Source organism: Erythranthe guttata, chromosome 9 (genome assembly GCF_056151865.1).
Source record: "Erythranthe guttata isolate IM_541 chromosome 9, IM_541, whole genome shotgun sequence".
Lineage (NCBI taxonomy): Eukaryota > Viridiplantae > Streptophyta > Magnoliopsida > Lamiales > Phrymaceae > Erythranthe > Erythranthe guttata.
Genome location: NC_142541.1, coordinates 7,818,881 through 7,832,501, shown reverse-complemented (window position 1 = coordinate 7,832,501; position 13,621 = coordinate 7,818,881). Strand labels below are relative to the sequence as shown.

Genomic DNA, 13,621 nt, shown 5'->3' with positions numbered 1-13,621 from the left:
TCCTTTTTGCGAATGCAGTTTTGCGTGAGTAATTTTGTGCATGATTTTGTACTTTTACTTATGTGCGTATCTTTTGTAGCGAGTGTTTTTGTGCACGTTTCTTGATGCGCATTCGTGTCCTCGAACTGTAGCGGGTATTTTCATGATCGCTGTTGGAATCCAATTTTGACCATGTTCGAGTCCGAATTTGGAAATTTGACATTAGACAGGAATTGTAGCCAGCTGAAATAGCTTTCTAATGCCGCGGAACCAGTTGATTTGGAGTCCGGATGAGAAAGTTATGCTCGACTTCGTGGACACTACCGAAGATGTTGAGGGATCCTCTCTTCTATTTTGATTTTATTTTCCTAATTGCAACTCTTTTCTTACTCTTTGATCATTTTTGCTTCATGGACACCTAATTATCAATTTGTACCTATAGAATAATAAATCCACCAATTAAACAGAAATATAAATTAATCCATCAAAAAATCCACGTAAACGTAAACGTTGAGTGTTATTTCTACACTCCACTGTATCTTTTGTATCTTGTGTTTTTGCTGTTGTTTGGTTATGCGCATTAAAGTCCTAGTGTTGTTCTTCGTGTTTTTAAGAACGTTGTTGCGAATGCACTTTTGCGCATGTTTTTTTACATGTATGCTTGTGCATGTCCATTTGAGCGAGTGTGTTTGTGCATGTTTGTTGATTTGTATTAATGTCCTAGGATTGTAGTTTGTGTTTTCATGATCCTTTTTGCGAATGCAGTTTTGCGTGAGTAATTTTGTGCATGATTTTGTACTTTTACTTATGTGCGTATCTTTTGTAGCGAGTGTTTTTGTGCACGTTTCTTGATGCGCATTCGTGTCCTCGAACTGTAGCGGGTATTTTCATGATCGCTGTTGGAATCCAATTTTGACCATGTTCGAGTCCGAATTTGGAAATTTGACATTAGACAGGAATTGTAGCCAGCTGAAATAGCTTTCTAATGCCGCCGGAACCAGTCGATTTGGAGTCCGGATGAGAAAGTTATGCTCGACTTCGTGGACACTACCGAAGATGTTGAGGGATCCTCTCTTCTATTTTGATTTTATTTTCCTAATTGCAACTCTTTTCTTACTCTTTGATCATTTTTGCTTCATGGACACCTAATTATCAATTTGTACCTATAGAATAATAAATCCACCAATTGAAACAGAAATATAAATTAATCCATAAAAAAATCCACGTAAACGTAAACGTTGAGTGTTATTTCTACACTCCACTGTATCTTTTGTATCTTGTGTTTTTGCTGTTGTTTGGTTATGCGCATTAAAGTCCTAGTGTTGTACTTCGTGTTTTTAAGAACGTTGTTGCGAATGCACTTTTGCGCATGTTTTTTTACATGTATGCTTGTGCATGTCCATTTGAGCGAGTGTGTTTGTGCATGTTTGTTGATTTGTATTAATGTCCTAGGATTGTAGTTTGTGTTTTCATGATCCTTTTTGCGAATGCAGTTTTGCGTGAGTAATTTTGTGCATGATTTTGTACTTTTACTTATGTGCGTATCTTTTGTAGCGAGTGTTTTTGTGCACGTTTCTTGATGCGCATTCGTGTCCTCGAACTGTAGCGGGTATTTTCATGATCGCTGTTGGAATCCAATTTTGACCATGTTCGAGTCCGAATTTGGAAATTTGACATTAGACAGGAATTGTAGCCAGCTGAAATAGCTTTCTAATGCCGCCAGAACCAGTGATTTGGAGTCCGGATGAGAAAGTTATGCTCGACTTCGTGGACACTACCGAAGATGTTGAGGGATCCTCTCTTCTATTTTGATTTTATTTTCCTAATTGCAACTCTTTTCTTACTCTTTGATCATTTTTGCTTCATGGACACCTAATTATCAATTTGTACCTATAGAATAATAAATCCACCAATTATAACAGAAATATAAATTAATCCATCAAAAAATCCACGTAAACGTAAACGTTGAGTGTTATTTCTACACTCCACTGTATCTTTTGTATCTTGTGTTTTTGCTGTTGTTTGGTTATGCGCATTAAAGTCCTAGTGTTGTACTTCGTGTTTTTAAGAACGTTGTTGCGAATGCACTTTTGCGCATGTTTTTTTACATGTATGCTTGTGCATGTCCATTTGAGCGAGTGTGTTTGTGCATGTTTGTTGATTTGTATTAATGTCCTAGGATTGTAGTTTGTGTTTTCATGATCCTTTTTGCGAATGCAGTTTTGCGTGAGTAATTTTGTGCATGATTTTGTACTTTTACTTATGTGCGTATCTTTTGTAGCGAGTGTTTTTGTGCACGTTTCTTGATGCGCATTCGTGTCCTCGAACTGTAGCGGGTATTTTCATGATCGCTGTTGGAATCCAATTTTGACCATGTTCGAGTCCGAATTTGGAAATTTGACATTAGACAGGAATTGTAGCCAGCTGAAATAGCTTTCTAATGCCGCCGGAACCAGTCGATTTGGAGTCCGGATGAGAAAGTTATGCTCGACTTCGTGGACACTACCGAAGATGTTGAGGGATCCTCTCTTCTATTTTGATTTTATTTTCCTAATTGCAACTCTTTTCTTACTCTTTGATCATTTTTGCTTCATGGACACCTAATTATCAATTTGTACCTATAGAATAATAAATCCACCAATTGAAACAGAAATATAAATTAATCCATAAAAAAATCCACGTAAACGTAAACGTTGAGTGTTATTTCTACACTCCACTGTATCTTTTGTATCTTGTGTTTTTGCTGTTGTTTGGTTATGCGCATTAAAGTCCTAGTGTTGTACTTCGTGTTTTTAAGAACGTTGTTGCGAATGCACTTTTGCGCATGTTTTTTTACATGTATGCTTGTGCATGTCCATTTGAGCGAGTGTGTTTGTGCATGTTTGTTGATTTGTATTAATGTCCTAGGATTGTAGTTTGTGTTTTCATGATCCTTTTTGCGAATGCAGTTTTGCGTGAGTAATTTTGTGCATGATTTTGTACTTTTACTTATGTGCGTATCTTTTGTAGCGAGTGTTTTTGTGCACGTTTCTTGATGCGCATTCGTGTCCTCGAACTGTAGCGGGTATTTTCATGATCGCTGTTGGAATCCAATTTTGACCATGTTCGAGTCCGAATTTGGAAATTTGACATTAGACAGGAATTGTAGCCAGCTGAAATAGCTTTCTAATGCCGCCAGAACCAGTGATTTGGAGTCCGGATGAGAAAGTTATGCTCGACTTCGTGGACACTACCGAAGATGTTGAGGGATCCTCTCTTCTATTTTGATTTTATTTTCCTAATTGCAACTCTTTTCTTACTCTTTGATCATTTTTGCTTCATGGACACCTAATTATCAATTTGTACCTATAGAATAATAAATCCACCAATTAAAACAGAAATATAAATTAATCCATCAAAAAATCCACGTAAACGTAAACGTTGAGTGTTATTTCTACACTCCACTGTATCTTTTGTATCTTGTGTTTTTGCTGTTGTTTGGTTATGCGCATTAAAGTCCTAGTGTTGTACTTCGTGTTTTTAAGAACGTTGTTGCGAATGCACTTTTGCGCATGTTTTTTTACATGTATGCTTGTGCATGTCCATTTGAGCGAGTGTGTTTGTGCATGTTTGTTGATTTGTATTAATGTCCTAGGATTGTAGTTTGTGTTTTCATGATCCTCTTTGCGAATGCAGTTTTGCGTGAGTAATTTTGTGCATGATTTTGTACTTTTACTTATGTGCGTATCTTTTGTAGCGAGTGTTTTTGTGCACGTTTCTTGATGCGCATTCGTGTCCTCGAACTGTAGCGGGTATTTTCATGATCGCTGTTGGAATCCAATTTTGACCATGTTCGAGTCCGAATTTGGAAATTTGACATTAGACAGGAATTGTAGCCAGCTGAAATAGCTTTCTAATGCCGCCGAAACCAGTCGATTTGGAGTCCGGATGAGAAAGTTATGCTCGACTTCGTGGACACTACCGAAGATGTTGAGGGATCCTCTCTTCTATTTTGATTTTATTTTCCTAATTGCAACTCTTTTCTTACTCTTTGATCATTTTTGCTTCATGGACACCTAATTATCAATTTGTACCTATAGAATACTAAATCCACCAATTGAAACAGAAATATAAATTAATCCATAAAAAATCCACGTAAACGTAAACGTTGAGTGTTATTTCTACACTCCACTGTATCTTTTGTATCTTGTGTTTTTGCTGTTGTTTGGTTATGCGCATTAAAGTCCTAGTGTTGTACTTCGTGTTTTTAAGAACGTTGTTGCGAATGCACTTTTGCGCATGTTTTTTTACATGTATGCTTGTGCATGTCCATTTGAGCGAGTGTGTTTGTGCATGTTTGTTGATTTGTATTAATGTCCTAGGATTGTAGTTTGTGTTTTCATGATCCTTTTTGCGAATGCAGTTTTGCGTGAGTAATTTTGTGCATGATTTTGTACTTTTACTTATGTGCGTATCTTTTGTAGCGAGTGTTTTTGTGCACGTTTCTTGATGCGCATTCGTGTCCTCGAACTGTAGCGGGTATTTTCATGATCGCTGTTGGAATCCAATTTTGACCATGTTCGAGTCCGAATTTGGAAATTTGACATTAGACAGGAATTGTAGCCAGCTGAAATAGCTTTCTAATGCCGCCGGAACCAGTGATTTGGAGTCCGGATGAGAAAGTTATGCTCGACTTCGTGGACACTACCGAAGATGTTGAGGGATCCTCTCTTCTATTTTGATTTTATTTTCCTAATTGCAACTCTTTTCTTACTCTTTGATCATTTTTGCTTCATGGACACCTAATTATCAATTTGTACCTATAGAATACTAAATCCACCAATTAAAACAGAAATATAAATTAATCCATCAAAAAATCCACGTAAACGTAAACGTTGAGTGTTATTTCTACACTCCACTGTATCTTTTGTATCTTGTGTTTTTGCTGTTGTTTGGTTATGCGCATTAAAGTCCTAGTGTTGTACTTCGTGTTTTTAAGAACGTTGTTGCGAATGCACTTTTGCGCATGTTTTTTTACATGTATGTTTGTGCATGTCCATTTGAGCGAGTGTGTTTGTGCATGTTTGTTGATTTGTATTAATGTCCTAGGATTGTAGTTTGTGTTTTCATGATCCTTTTTGCGAATGCAGTTTTGCGTGAGTAATTTTGTGCATGATTTTGTACTTTTACTTATGTGCGTATCTTTTGTAGCGAGTGTTTTTGTGCACGTTTCTTGATGCGCATTCGTGTCCTCGAACTGTAGCGGGTATTTTCATGATCGCTGTTGGAATCCAATTTTGACCATGTTCGAGTCCGAATTTGGAAATTTGACATTAGACAGGAATTGTAGCCAGCTGAAATAGCTTTCTAATGCCGCCGGAACCAGTCGATTTGGAGTCCGGATGAGAAAGTTATGCTCGACTTCGTGGACACTACCGAAGATGTTGAGGGATCCTCTCTTCTATTTTGATTTTATTTTCCTAATTGCAACTCTTTTCTTACTCTTTGATCATTTTTGCTTCATGGACACCTAATTATCAATTTGTACCTATAGAATACTAAATCCACCAATTAAAACAGAAATATAAATTAATCCATCAAAAAATCCACGTAAACGTAAACGTTGAGTGTTATTTCTACACTCCACTGTATCTTTTGTATCTTGTGTTTTTGCTGTTGTTTGGTTATGCGCATTAAAGTCCTAGTGTTGTACTTCGTGTTTTTAAGAACGTTGTTGCGAATGCACTTTTGCGCATGTTTTTTTACATGTATGTTTGTGCATGTCCATTTGAGCGAGTGTGTTTGTGCATGTTTGTTGATTTGTATTAATGTCCTAGGATTGTAGTTTGTGTTTTCATGATCCTTTTTGCGAATGCAGTTTTGCGTGAGTAATTTTGTGCATGATTTTGTACTTTTACTTATGTGCGTATCTTTTGTAGCGAGTGTTTTTGTGCACGTTTCTTGATGCGCATTCGTGTCCTCGAACTGTAGCGGGTATTTTCATGATCGCTGTTGGAATCCAATTTTGACCATGTTCGAGTCCGAATTTGGAAATTTGACATTAGACAGGAATTGTAGCCAGCTGAAATAGCTTTCTAATGCCGCCGGAACCAGTCGATTTGGAGTCCGGATGAGAAAGTTATGCTCGACTTCGTGGACACTACCGAAGATGTTGAGGGATCCTCTCTTCTATTTTGATTTTATTTTCCTAATTGCAACTCTTTTCTTACTCTTTGATCATTTTTGCTTCATGGACACCTAATTATCAATTTGTACCTATAGAATACTAAATCCACCAATTAAAACAGAAATATAAATTAATCCATCAAAAAATCCACGTAAACGTAAACGTTGAGTGTTATTTCTACACTCCACTGTATCTTTTGTATCTTGTGTTTTTGCTGTTGTTTGGTTATGCGCATTAAAGTCCTAGTGTTGTACTTCGTGTTTTTAAGAACGTTGTTGCGAATGCACTTTTGCGCATGTTTTTTTACATGTATGCTTGTGCATGTCCATTTGAGCGAGTGTGTTTGTGCATGTTTGTTGATTTGTATTAATGTCCTAGGATTGTAGTTTGTGTTTTCATGATCCTTTTTGCGAATGCAGTTTTGCGTGAGTAATTTTGTGCATGATTTTGTACTTTTACTTATGTGCGTATCTTTTGTAGCGAGTGTTTTTGTGCACGTTTCTTGATGCGCATTCGTGTCCTCGAACTGTAGCGGGTATTTTCATGATCGCTGTTGGAATCCAATTTTGACCATGTTCGAGTCCGAATTTGGAAATTTGACATTAGACAGGAATTGTAGCCAGCTGAAATAGCTTTCTAATGCCGCCGGAACCAGTCGATTTGGAGTCCGGATGAGAAAGTTATGCTCGACTTCGTGGACACTACCGAAGATGTTGAGGGATCCTCTCTTCTATTTTGATTTTATTTTCCTAATTGCAACTCTTTTCTTACTCTTTGATCATTTTTGCTTCATGGACACCTAATTATCAATTTGTACCTATAGAATACTAAATCCACCAATTAAAACAGAAATATAAATTAATCCATCAAAAAATCCACGTAAACGTAAACGTTGAGTGTTATTTCTACACTCCACTGTATCTTTTGTATCTTGTGTTTTTGCTGTTGTTTGGTTATGCGCATTAAAGTCCTAGTGTTGTACTTCGTGTTTTTAAGAACGTTGTTGCGAATGCACTTTTGCGCATGTTTTTTTACATGTATGCTTGTGCATGTCCATTTGAGCGAGTGTGTTTGTGCATGTTTGTTGATTTGTATTAATGTCCTAGGATTGTAGTTTGTGTTTTCATGATCCTTTTTGCGAATGCAGTTTTGCGTGAGTAATTTTGTGCATGATTTTGTACTTTTACTTATGTGCGTATCTTTTGTAGCGAGTGTTTTTGTGCACGTTTCTTGATGCGCATTCGTGTCCTCGAACTGTAGCGGGTATTTTCATGATCGCTGTTGGAATCCAATTTTGACCATGTTCGAGTCCGAATTTGGAAATTTGACATTAGACAGGAATTGTAGCCAGCTGAAATAGCTTTCTAATGCCGCCGGAACCAGTCGATTTGGAGTCCGGATGAGAAAGTTATGCTCGACTTCGTGGACACTACCGAAGATGTTGAGGGATCCTCTCTTCTATTTTGATTTTATTTTCCTAATTGCAACTCTTTTCTTACTCTTTGATCATTTTTGCTTCATGGACACCTAATTATCAATTTGTACCTATAGAATACTAAATCCACCAATTAAAACAAAAATATAAATTAATCCATCAAAAAATCCACGTAAACGTAAACGTTGAGTGTTATTTCTACACTCCACTGTATCTTTTGTATCTTGTGTTTTTGCTGTTGTTTGGTTATGCGCATTAAAGTCCTAGTGTTGTACTTCGTGTTTTTAAGAACGTTGTTGCGAATGCACTTTTGCGCATGTTTTTTTACATGTATGTTTGTGCATGTCCATTTGAGCGAGTGTGTTTGTGCATGTTTGTTGATTTGTATTAATGTCCTAGGATTGTAGTTTGTGTTTTCATGATCCTTTTTGCGAATGCAGTTTTGCGTGAGTAATTTTGTGCATGATTTTGTACTTTTACTTATGTGCGTATCTTTTGTAGCGAGTGTTTTTGTGCACGTTTCTTGATGCGCATTCGTGTCCTCGAACTGTAGCGGGTATTTTCATGATCGCTGTTGGAATCCAATTTTGACCATGTTCGAGTCCGAATTTGGAAATTTGACATTAGACAGGAATTGTAGCCAGCTGAAATAGCTTTCTAATGCCGCCGAAACCAGTCGATTTGGAGTCCGGATGAGAAAGTTATGCTCGACTTCGTGGACACTACCGAAGATGTTGAGGGATCCTCTCTTCTATTTTGATTTTATTTTCCTAATTGCAACTCTTTTCTTACTCTTTGATCATTTTTGCTTCATGGACACCTAATTATCAATTTGTACCTATAGAATACTAAATCCACCAATTGAAACAGAAATATAAATTAATCCATCAAAAAATCCACGTAAACGTAAACGTTGAGTGTTATTTCTACACTCCACTGTATCTTTTGTATCTTGTGTTTTTGCTGTTGTTTGGTTATGCGCATTAAAGTCCTAGTGTTGTACTTCGTGTTTTTAAGAACGTTGTTGCGAATGCACTTTTGCGCATGTTTTTTTACATGTATGCTTGTGCATGTCCATTTGAGCGAGTGTGTTTGTGCATGTTTGTTGATTTGTATTAATGTCCTAGGATTGTAGTTTGTGTTTTCATGATCCTTTTTGCGAATGCAGTTTTGCGTGAGTAATTTTGTGCATGATTTTGTACTTTTACTTATGTGCGTATCTTTTGTAGCGAGTGTTTTTGTGCACGTTTCTTGATGCGCATTCGTGTCCTCGAACTGTAGCGGGTATTTTCATGATCGCTGTTGGAATCCAATTTTGACCATGTTCGAGTCCGAATTTGGAAATTTTACATTAGACAGGAATTGTAGCCAGCTGAAATAGCTTTCTAATGCCGCCGGAACCAGTCGATTTGGAGTCCGGATGAGAAAGTTATGCTCGACTTCGTGGACACTACCGAAGATGTTGAGGGATCCTCTCTTCTATTTTGATTTTATTTTCCTAATTGCAACTCTTTTCTTACTCTTTGATCATTTTTGCTTCATGGACACCTAATTATCAATTTGTACCTATAGAAGACTAAATCCACCAATTAAAACAGAAATAAAAATTAATCCATCAAAAAATCCACGTAAACGTAAACGTTGAGTGTTATTTCTACACTCCACTGTATCTTTTGTATCTTGTGTTTTTGCTATTGTTTGGTTATGCGCATTAAAGTCCTAGTGTTGTACTTTGTGTTTTTAAGAACGTTGTTGCGAATGCACTTTTGCGCATGTTTTTTTACATGTATGCTTGTGCATGTCCATTTGAGCGAGTGTGTTTGTGCATGTTTGTTGATTTGTATTAATGTCCTAGGATTGTAGTTTGTGTTTTCATGATCCTCTTTGCGAATGCAGTTTTGCGTGAGTAATTTTGTGCATGATTTTGTACTTTTACTAATGTGCGTATCTTTTGTAGCGAGTGTTTTTGTGCACGTTTCTTGATGCGCATTCGTGTCCTCGAACTGTAGCGGGTATTTTCATGATCGCTCTTGGAATCCAATTTTGACCATGTTAGAGTCCGAATTTGGAAATTTGACATTAGACAGGAATTGTAGCCAGCTGAAATAGCTTTCTAATGCCTCTGGAACCAGTCGATTTGGAGTCCGGATGAGAAAGTTATGCTCGACTTCGTGGACACTACCGAAGATGTTGAGGGATCCTCTCTTCTATTTTGATTTTATTTTCCTAATTGCAACTCTTTTCTTACTCTTTGATCATTTTTGCTTCATGGACACCTAATTATCAATTTGTACCTATAGAATAATAAATACACCAATTAAAACAGAAATATAAATTAATTGCAAAAAGACCCCTCTTCATACTTACTCATTAAGAATACAAGCCTCTTCAATTCTATAAATAGCACCCTCTCCTCTTCATTTCCACACGCCAAAAAATCAGCCAAGTCCCCTTCTCCTTCCCCCTCTCCATCGATCAAAATAGCCCAAAGTAGAAGAAGAAATCTCTTCTTCTAATTCAAGCCTTCTCCATTAAATATCTTCCTTCTTCTTCTTCTTCTTCTTCTTCTTCTTCTTCTCGTTTTTCTTTCATAAATTCCTAGCTAGGATAGTTCTTCATCTCCAAAAGGAGATTCTTCAACCAAGAAGGGTAAGCAAATCCTTGTTCTTTGTTTCTTTCCTAAACTTTTCGAAATCCCCTATAGTTCCTATTTCTAATTTTCGAAATTCTTGAAGGATTCTCTAGTGGGTTTCAAATATATACAAAGCCTTTCAAATTCTCAAAGACCCTAAGGTAAGAATCATGGAATTCTTGCTACATCAAGCTAACATCAATAGTATTTCCTTCTCTTCTCTTTTTGAAAAACTCCCCTTCTTGAGTGTTTGAAGAAATCGAAAGTTTTATGAAAGAAAGTGCTCATAGTATGTTATATTATATGTTTAGTCTCATGCATGTTAAGATCCATGCTTGAATCCTTGATCTTTGATGAGGAAAATGATGATGATGTTTTGATATGTTTAATTTCATGTTTAAAGCTTTGCATGTGAGAATCTAGCTCTTGATTCTTGATTCTTGAAAGAAAATAGAAGATTGGTGAGAAAACCAAAAATTTGATGATTATATGCTATGAAATTAATTATCTTGATGTTTATAATGATTGCATGTTAAGATTTACTAATTATGATTATATGTTTAAGGTTTTGATTTGAGGCACATAAGTTGATTGGGTCTAGAATCTTAAAATAGATTGTTATATGTAAAATTTTCAGATTCATAGGTACGGATTTTAACCCATGTTTCACCCACGAGTTTATTTATTAAAACTACGAAATTTTAGATGAGGATATATATCTCTATTATGGTCATATTGATATGTGGCTTGTAATTTTTGGAGTAGAAATGAATGAGTTATGAATTATTTACCGAAACTGTACAGAACTAGAGTTAGTTTAGAATTAGTAATGAAATCTAACGTTTTCCTCTTTCAAATTTAAGGAATCAACTTGGAACAGAACCCCAACTTAGAAAACTCATTTGAGATAATATTTGGCAGTGTTTGAGACAGTAGATAATTTATAAGAAATATTTGAAGTCCCCTCCCCTGTTCTGAGTTTTAAACTGCACTACTGTACCATTTTACTTATTTATCCTAATTTCCTAAATATTTTCTAAAACTGTTTTTCTGGGGTATATAAGACTCCTAATAGTATATGTAGTTAAAATTTCAAAAGGTTTGGATGAATATGTAAAGCTCAATAAATTTTTAAAGTGACTCCCTCTGTTCAGATTTCAAAACTGTACCACCTTAGAAATTTATTTATATCTCTTACTCGGATAATGATTTTTCTAAACTGTTTCTCGGTGGTTTTAAAGGCATATAAAGGAGTATGTAGTAAAACTTTCAAAGGCTTTTGATTTGTGGTGCAAGAGAAATGATTTTTCAAAGTTAGGATACCAAAGTTGTTTGATTTTCTTAAGGTGACTATTTTTATCAAAGTATGATTTGTGATCATGGTTCTAATATACGAGGTAGGAAAGATAAGTTAGTGATGAAGGTGAAACCTCTAAGTTATGGTCTAATGATCTAAGTTTAGGTATTATGTTGCATGTTATAAGAGAGAATTAGAGTCTACTAGCCTAGAACGGTGTTATGAATCAAGTGCAAGATTTAGAAAAATGATTAATTGATTTATAATGATAAATTAGAATACTTGATTGTTTTCGTATATTATTTGTGATGTTATGTGACCCTTTAGAAATAAAGGTTTATGTATTAAGTGATTAGACTAAAGTAATGCCGTATGTGATAATTTTCATAATTCATGATATGAGTGATATTGATATGCTATGAATGACATGGTTATATGATTATGTGATTACAATATGGTTAAAGTTGAAGAATGCCCTTCTTGGTGCTACTATGTGATAATAAATATTTATGTGTGTTCATGGAATGAAATGTGAAGTAAAGGTGCTATGTTGTATATGATTATGTGTTCAATGATTTGATTGAAGATGTGAAGTATAATTGTTGTGATACTTGTTACTTTTATGTTTGTTTATTTGATTAAACATAGATAGATCATGTAAGCTTCATGTAATTCATTAGTAAGTCTAAGATGCATACATCACGATTTTTCAAAGTTAAAAATGTTTGGAAATTGGTTGTGGATCTAGGTGAATAAGTATGGGATACGGGGGGCTGGTATTCCGTTAGTGGTTGATAGTTGGGGTCCACATAGGGGCCTGTCCACATAGGGACTGATTCACATAGGAATCGGGATTATAAACCACTAACTCGGCTATAGTAAAGTTATAGTCGTGACTATAGTAAAGTTATAGATCACAAGCTCCAAAATACACGGCTTATTGCCGAACTCCACGATTGTTTTTCCAAACGGGCCCAACGTTTTATCATGAAGAGTTTTAAAAGTCTTAAGTCTCATTTTGCATGCATATTGCATATTAAAGTAAAGAAAAGAAGGGTGTTAAGTACCCGACTTTTGCATATTAAAGTAAAGAAAAGAAGGGTGTTAAGTACCCGACTTTTGAAAGAAATGAAAGGATGTAAAGTATCCTTGAAATATTTTAAGGAAAGGTAAATGTAAGGTATAGTAAGTGCAAGTTTCGAATGATCGTAAATTTATTATGTGTTCGTGTATGCCTATATATATATGTGTGTATATATATAAATTATGTGTAAAGTCTTTTTCAAAACCTTGTTATTACTTCCGGATTCTTACTGAGTCTTTTTAAAGGCTCATATAGATGTTATCTTGGTGTAGGTAGCTCATGATCCGAATCCGAGGAGCAAAGTTGAACCAAGTCCGGGGAAAGCCGAGGAACCGAGCCGTATGGAATTTATGTGGATTTAATTAACTTCTGTCTTGGTACTTAATTTTTTTTAGTCGATTGTAATCCGTAGTACTTGAATATGTTATCGGGAAATGATTTTTAATCCTTATGTATAATATAATGTTTTCCGATTATTCTTGTTCTTTTCTAATGTTGATTTCTTAAGAGCTCCACCACAATCCGAATTTATTATTTGAAGCAAGAAAATGTTTAAAGGAAAATGTGGCACCGAATAAAGAGTGAAGTTGTTTTGACTTAAATCTATGAAGTGTTCGACTTCAAGGGTTTTTTCAAGAAAAGTTTTTATCGAACAAAAATTGAAGCGAAACACTTCAAGTATTTTCAAAACTAGAGAAAACTTTACCACCTTTCTCTAGAACTTTGTTTCGAAAAACAAAACCGTATTTTTCAAAAGGTCTTCCGCTGCAACTTAATAGAAAAACCTTTATACCATTTTCCGGTATAGAGTATAAAGTAAACGGGGTGCTACAAAAGTTATGCTCGACTTCGTGGACACTACCGCAGATGTTGAGGGATCCTCTCTTCTAATTTGATTTTATTTTCCTAATTGCAACTCTTTTCTTACTCTTTGATCATTTTTGCTTCATGGACACCTAATTATCAATTTGTACCTATAAGATACTAAATCCACCAATTAAAACAGAAATATAAATTAATCCATAAAA

General features: G+C 35.5%; 1 long non-coding RNA gene across 1 annotated transcript; it reads left to right on the top strand.

The window, feature by feature from the left end:
- Positions 1 to 10,011: 10,011 nt before the first annotated feature.
- LOC105969870 (uncharacterized) lies at positions 10,012 to 13,369 on the top strand. The gene is made up of 3 exons (XR_016033405.1): positions 10,012 to 10,229; positions 10,316 to 10,373; positions 12,866 to 13,369. It is a non-coding gene; the product is annotated as an uncharacterized LOC105969870 (long non-coding RNA).
- The last annotated feature ends 252 nt before the right edge of the window (positions 13,370 to 13,621 follow it).